The sequence below is a fragment of the Primulina eburnea genome, chromosome 17 (assembly GCF_022965805.1).
Source record: "Primulina eburnea isolate SZY01 chromosome 17, ASM2296580v1, whole genome shotgun sequence".
NCBI classification, from domain to species: Eukaryota; Viridiplantae; Streptophyta; class Magnoliopsida; order Lamiales; family Gesneriaceae; genus Primulina; species Primulina eburnea.
This window is the reverse complement of record NC_133117.1, coordinates 13792667-13799489: the sequence shown is the minus strand read 5'-3', so window position 1 is coordinate 13799489 and position 6823 is coordinate 13792667. Positions and strand designations below refer to the sequence as shown.

Sequence of the window (6823 nt, the reverse complement as noted above, 5' to 3'; positions counted from 1 at the left end):
TGTCTACGAGCATGGTGAAGGATGCAGAGCTAAGTTTTGAGAAGAATACTGTACGGGAAGATCTTATCATATTTCCCGAAATCGATATTATTTTAGGCATTGATTTGCTCGCACTGATTGGAGATACCATCGATTTCCAGCATAGATCTGTATCTATTAGAACGTCCGATGGGAAATCGTTTATTTTCGAGGCTGCACAGAACAGACAGATGATGCACATCATTTTGCATGCGTGCAAAGAAAATTATTCGGAAGGGCTGCAAGGTTTTTCTTGCCAATATTATCTCCGTACCTGACACTGGCAGTCGAACGATTGATGATGTGGAGGTTGTCAATAACTTTCTAGATGTGTTTCCTGACGATGTTTACCTGAGAGAGATGTGGAGTTTGCTATTGAGTTGATGTCGGGTACTGTTCCGATCTATTCGGCACTGTATCATCTAGCATCTGCTAAGATGAAAGAGTTGAAATATCAAATTCAAGAGCAGCTAGACAAATGATTTATTCTCCCAAGTTTCTTTCCATGGGGCGGGCCGGTTTTGTTCGTGAAGAAAAATGATGGGAATATGAGACTCTGCATCGATTATCGAGAACTGAATAGAGTGACAGTGAAGAACAAGTATCCATTTCCCCGAATTGAGGATTTGTTCGATCAGGTGAAAGGAGCCCAAGTATTTTCAAATATAGATATTCGATCGGGTTATCATTACGTGAAAGTGAAGGAGGCAGATGTGCATAAGACGCTTTTGAGAACGCACTATGGGCATTATGAATTTTTGATGATGCCTTTCGGACTGACTAATGCCCCAGCGATCTTCATGGATCTCATGAATCGCGCGTTTCAACCTTACCTTGACTGGTTTTTTATTGTCTTCATAGATGATATTTTTATCTATTCCAAGAGCCGAGAGGAGCATGATCATCACTTGCAGACTACTTTGCAGGTATTATAAAACCAAAAGTTATATGCAAAGTTCAGCAAGTGCGAGTTTTAACTAGACAAGGTGGAATTTTTAGGCTACATCATTTCGAGAGAAGGAATAGAAGTTAACCCATCTAAGTTCGAGGCAGTTAAAGAGTGGACGGTTCCTAAAAGTGTAACAAAAATCCACAGTTTCTTGGGCTTAGCTGGCTACTATCGCAAGTTCATCAAGGGGTTTTCATCCATTGCAGAACCCTTGACATCCTAACGAAGAAGAATGCAAAATTTGTATGGGGACCAGAGTGTCTAAGTGGTTTGATCTGTTGAAGCAAGTTCTCACTACCGCAACAGTTCTAGCTATGCCGATAGAACAAGGGGAGTATGTGTTGTATACCGATGTTTCGAAGCTAGGATTGGGTGCAGTTCTCGTACAACATGATCGGGTGATCGCATTTGCATCTAGATAGTTGAAAGTCCACGAGAAGAATTATCCGACGCATGACCTTGAACTTGCAGCAGTCGTATTTGCGCTTAAAATTTGGAGAGACTACCTATATGGTGAAAAAAGCAAGATCTTTACGGATCACAAAAGTCTCAAATATTTCTTCACCCAAAAGGAGCTGAAATGAGACAACATAGATGACTAGAACTTTTAAAAGACTATGATTGCAACATTAGCTATTATCCCAGGAAAGCTAATGTAGTTGCAGACGTTTTGAGCAGAAAAATGACAGTCTTGGCTCAATTATCAGTACAGAAACCTCTACAGATGGAAATTCAAAGGTTCGATCTTGAAGTTTATACTAGGGGCAAGGCTCCTAATATTGCTACTTTAACAGTGTAATCTACTCTGCGAGACAAAATTCAAGCCTGGCAGATTGCTGGAGCAACTACAGAAATGGAGACAACGAGATGAATCAAAGGCAGGATGTTATACTCAGTCGACGGAGACATTATCAAATGTCAAGGTTGACTATAGGTTCCTAGTGGAGATTCTCTTAGAGTTGAAATTTCGACAGAAGCCATAATACCCCTTATTCTATACACCCCGGAAGCACAAAAATGTAAAAGGACCTTCAACTTCTATATTTGTGCCGGGTATGAAACGAGACATTACACGCTTCGTATTCGAATGCTTGACGTGCCAACAAGTGGAGATAGAGCATCAAAGGCCAGCAAGAGTCCGACCCTTTCCCATCCTGGAGTAGAAAGGGGAGAACATTATGTTGGACTTCATAGTATGTTTACCAAAGACGGTAAAATGATTCAATGCTATTTGGGTAATAGTGGACCGTCTTGCTAAGTCAACACATTTCCCATAGATAAAGACAACTTTCTCCAGGACTCAGTAAGCAGAACTATATATTCGAAAGATAGTCAGACTGCATGGAATTCCAGTTTCCATAGTGTCAGACAGAGACACACGATTTACTTCATCATTTTGGAAGAGTGTGAATGCAACTATGGGGACAAAGCTACTATTCAGCACATCATTTCATCCACAGACAGACGGTCAATCTGAGAGAGTAGTACAGATTCTAGAGGATCTGCTCCGAGCATTCTTGATCGATTTCCAAGGGAGTTGGTAACCAAAGCTACCTCTAGTAGAGTTCACCTATAACAACAAATATCAGTCGTCTATAGGATTGACACCATACGAGGCACTCTGTGGGAGGATGTGCAAATCACATACAACAGATTTAGTCGCCAAGATCCATGATATGTGTCGTTTTTACGTGTTTTATTGCATTAATCTGTGTGTGTTTTGCATTGCGCATCGTTTGTTTCAATCACATTCTGTTCATTTTAGAATAAATATTTGCATTTTATCCTATCTCACTCGGGCATGATGAATTTGCAGGAAACACGACCGGAAGAACCAAAATCGGAGCCAAGTGCCAAGTCAAGACAAAAAGGACAGAGGAGTTGGCGCTCGAGCGGTAGTTTTCTACCGCCCGAGCGCGAGGAGAGAAATGCCGAAACATCTCGACAGAAAAGTTGGCGCTCGGGCGGTAGTTTTCTACCGCTCGAGCGCGAATGCCGAACGCCTCAAGGAGATTTACAGAAGGTGTGGCGCTCGAGCGGTACTTTTCTACCGCCCGAGCGCCACCTATTTTTGGAAAAAGATCAATCTCAGTTCCATTCCTTAATTCTGAAGAGGGAAGATATGGTAGGGGAGAGGCACGAATTCAGGATTATTCAGACTTCGTTTTTGCAGCCGTCACAAGTTTGGAGAGCACTCTTGCGCTTGGATTGAAGATTTGAAGCTTTCCGAGCACCGTTCTTCGCAGATTTCGTCTCGCCTAGTATTTCTAATCTAGTTTTTATCGTTTTAAACATTGTTGCATTTATTTTTACTATGAATTCTAGTAGCTAACTTCATTATTTGTTGGGATTAAAGGGGATCCTACCCCGAACGTGGTTTGAATTAATTTGTATTTCGATTGTGCGTTATTCTTGATTTTACTACTGTTTTATCGTGTGATTAAAGCGTAGCTAACTTTAACGACGTTTTCATATTACGAGTGAGTTCGAGAGAATAACGAGTGATAGGATCGAGTAGTAGAATTCGCGGATCTACAATTTACATAGATATATGAAATTGGATACGTGCCGATAGTCATAGTACTCAGGGTCGAAAACTAGGGGATTTTATAGATCGAAATGCGATTCGCTCGTGATAAATAATTAAAGATATTTAATTACTTCATTGAGTGGAATTAGTTTGGCATAGCTCGAAAGAGTGTGTTCAATAGATTAGGAAATCCTGTCGGAAGCATAGATCACGATCGAACGAATTAATGAATTAACGAGGGGTAGGTGAACCAAGATTCCCAACAAATCCATTTTTCATTGAATTTTACTCAACCATTTTAGACATTATATCTCATTACATGATTTTGAATCTTTTTATTTGCATTCGTATATGATTTTAGTAGTAATAAAACAATCAACTCAACTTTCGTTGCTACATGTTAAATAACTGAAAATAATAATTGTAAAACACAGTCTTCATTGGAACGATACTCGTACTCACGTACACTATATTATTACTTGACATCGTGCACTTGCGATTAATTTTTGAGCATACAAAATAATATTTCATTGGGGATTTCACTGTGCAAGTTTTGCTCGATCAAGTTTTTGGCGCCGTTGCCGGGGACTGTTAATCTACAATTTTATTTTTAGTTATTTGCTTTAGCATTGTCTTATTATTCTTGAGCTGACACTCCATATTTTATTCCAGGTATCTTGTCTAGTGCATGCCAAAGTCACTTGACGTGGAGCTTGAGTTCGACCCTGAAATTGAAAGAACTTTTCGCAGGAGAAGACAGCAGCAAAGACTGAAGGAACTAATGGAGAGGCACGAGCAAGAGCATGAGGAGGAGCGCCGTGAAGAGAGACATCTTGAGATGCCACGCCGCATACCAATGTTAGAGTATGCCCAGCCTTATTTGGATGGTGCACGCCCTAGCATTGTGAGGCCTATTGTGCGGGCAAATCACTTTGAAATCAAGCCAACTATAATCCAGATGATTCAGAACACAGTCCAATTCGGAGGAACTGCAGCAGATGACCCAAACACGCACATCGCGGATTTTCTTGGGATTTGCGATACTTTTAAATTCAATGGAGTTTCTGATGATGCTGTTAGGTTGCGTTTATTTCCTTTCTCTTTACGTGATAAAGCTAAAGCATGGTTGAATTGTTTGCCTGTAGGTTCAATCACCACATGGGAAGACATGGCGAAAGCGTTTCTTATCAAATACTTTCCTCCATCAAAAACCATGAAGTTGCGGGCAGACATTACAACATTTGCTCAATTCGATCAGGAATCTCTATATGAGGCATGAGAGCGTTTCAAGGATCTACTACGAAGATGCCCACATCACGAGTTACCACTTGGGTTAGTCGTTCAAACATTTTATTATGGTTTGATTACTCCTAACCGTACTATGATAGATGCGGCTGCTTGTGGAAACCTGTTGAGAAAGACCGTGGAGGAAGGATATGAATTGTTAGAGGAAATGGCTGCTAGCAGCTATCATCCTCAATCTGACAGGAACAACCAGCGGAGAAGTGCAGGAGTTCACCAGGTAACTCATTTTTCTGCTATTACTGCACAACTTGATGCTTTAAACAGGAAAATAGACGGCTTGAATGTGGGTGGCACGACTATGCGTCTTCAAGAGATATTCTGTGAAAAGTGTGGAGGAGAGCACTAGGTGAAAGACTGTCAAGATGGAAATCCCTTCTATGTGCAAAATGAGGCACCGGTGAATCAAGTGGGAGTCCAAAACCGCCCAAGGAATGACCCTTATTCGAACACATACAATCCTGGGTGGAGGCAACATCCCAACTTCTCGTGGGGCGGTCAAAACAGTCAGAATAGACCGCAAGGAGGACAACAATATGGAAAACAACCGATGTATAGATCCGATCCTCCTAGAGAAGAAAAGTCCAACTTGGAACAAATGATGTCTAAGTTTATTTCATCCACTGAAACTCGACTCCAAAACCAAGATGCATCAATAAAGGGGCTCGAGAATCAAATTGGACAGTTGGCAAAGATGATAGAAGTAGAGAGCCGGGCACCTTGCCATGTAATACCGAGACTAATCCAAAAGAGCAAGTGAAGGCCATTGAGTTGAAGAGCGGAAAAGTTTTGGAGCCTAGAGAAAAAGAGAAAAGCCAAGTGCCGGATGAACAAGATGCGACATCAAAAGGTAAGTCATCTAACCCTACACCGGCACACACTACGCAGGCTAAGATTGTTATCCCTCCACCTTTCCCTGCAGCATTGAAAAAAGCAAAACTAGATGCACAATTCGGTAAATTTCTTGAGGTATTTAAAAAATTGCATATCAATATTCCTTTTGCCGATGCGTTGATGCAAATGCCTAGTTATGCTAAATTTCTTAAGGACATCTTAGCAAACAAGAGGAAGTTGGAGGATCACATGACGGTAAATTTGACTGAAAGCTGCTCTGCCTTAGTGCAAAACAAAATCCCACCGAAACTGAAAGACCCAGGGAGTTTCTCTATTCCTTGCATGATTGGTGATGTTGTTTTTCATAAAGAGTTATGTGATCTTGGTGCAAGTATTAATCTTATGCCATTGTCTGTGTTTAGGAAACTCGGGTTGGGAGAGCCTAAGCCGACGAGGATGTCCTTGCAACTGGCTGACAGATTTGTCAAGTACCCCCGTGGAGTGATTGAGGATGTGCTAGTGAAAGTGGACAAATTCATTTTCCCTGCGGACTTCGTGGTGCTTGACATGGAGGAGGATGCGGAGATGCCTCTGATTTTGGGTAGACCGTTCCTTGCCACTGGCAAGGCATTGATTGATGTGCAAGAGGGGAAGTTGAAACTGAGAGTGGGTGAGGATGAGATTACTTTTGATGTTTTTCATGCACTTGAGCACACACTGCATTCTGATAGTTGTTTTAAAATTGATGCTTTTGACTCTCTTGCGTCTCACTATGTGCAGGATGCTCTTAGGGACCCTTTGGAGGCCACTATAAATACTGAATTGGCAGAGGAGGAGTTGGATGAAGAAAGAGCTGAAATAGTGGCACACTTTAATACCAATCATCCATGGAGAAAGCCAATGAGGATGCGACTGGAGGATCTAGGAGAACGGAGGTATTTGACCCCTCAAAGGTCAAGCATCGAGGATCCACCAACACTTGAGCTGAAGCTGTTGCCTCCACATCTCAAGTACGTATACTTAGGTGAGAATAACACTTTACCTGTCATTATTTCTGCTGCTTTGACAGATGTGATGGAGGACAAACTGTTGGAGGTATTGAAAGCACACAAGGGTGCATTTGCGTGGAAGGTGGCGGATATCAAAGGGATTAATCCATCAGTCTGCATGCACAAGATTTTGATGGAAGA

General features: G+C 41.6%; 1 non-coding gene across 1 annotated transcript; it reads right to left on the bottom strand.

Annotated features, from left to right (window-relative positions):
• Positions 1–4714: 4714 nt before the first annotated feature.
• Positions 4715–4820, bottom strand: LOC140818877 (small nucleolar RNA R71). Its single transcript, XR_012115108.1, has one exon. It is a non-coding gene; the product is annotated as a small nucleolar RNA R71 (small nucleolar RNA).
• Between the last annotated feature and the right edge of the window lie 2003 nt (positions 4821–6823).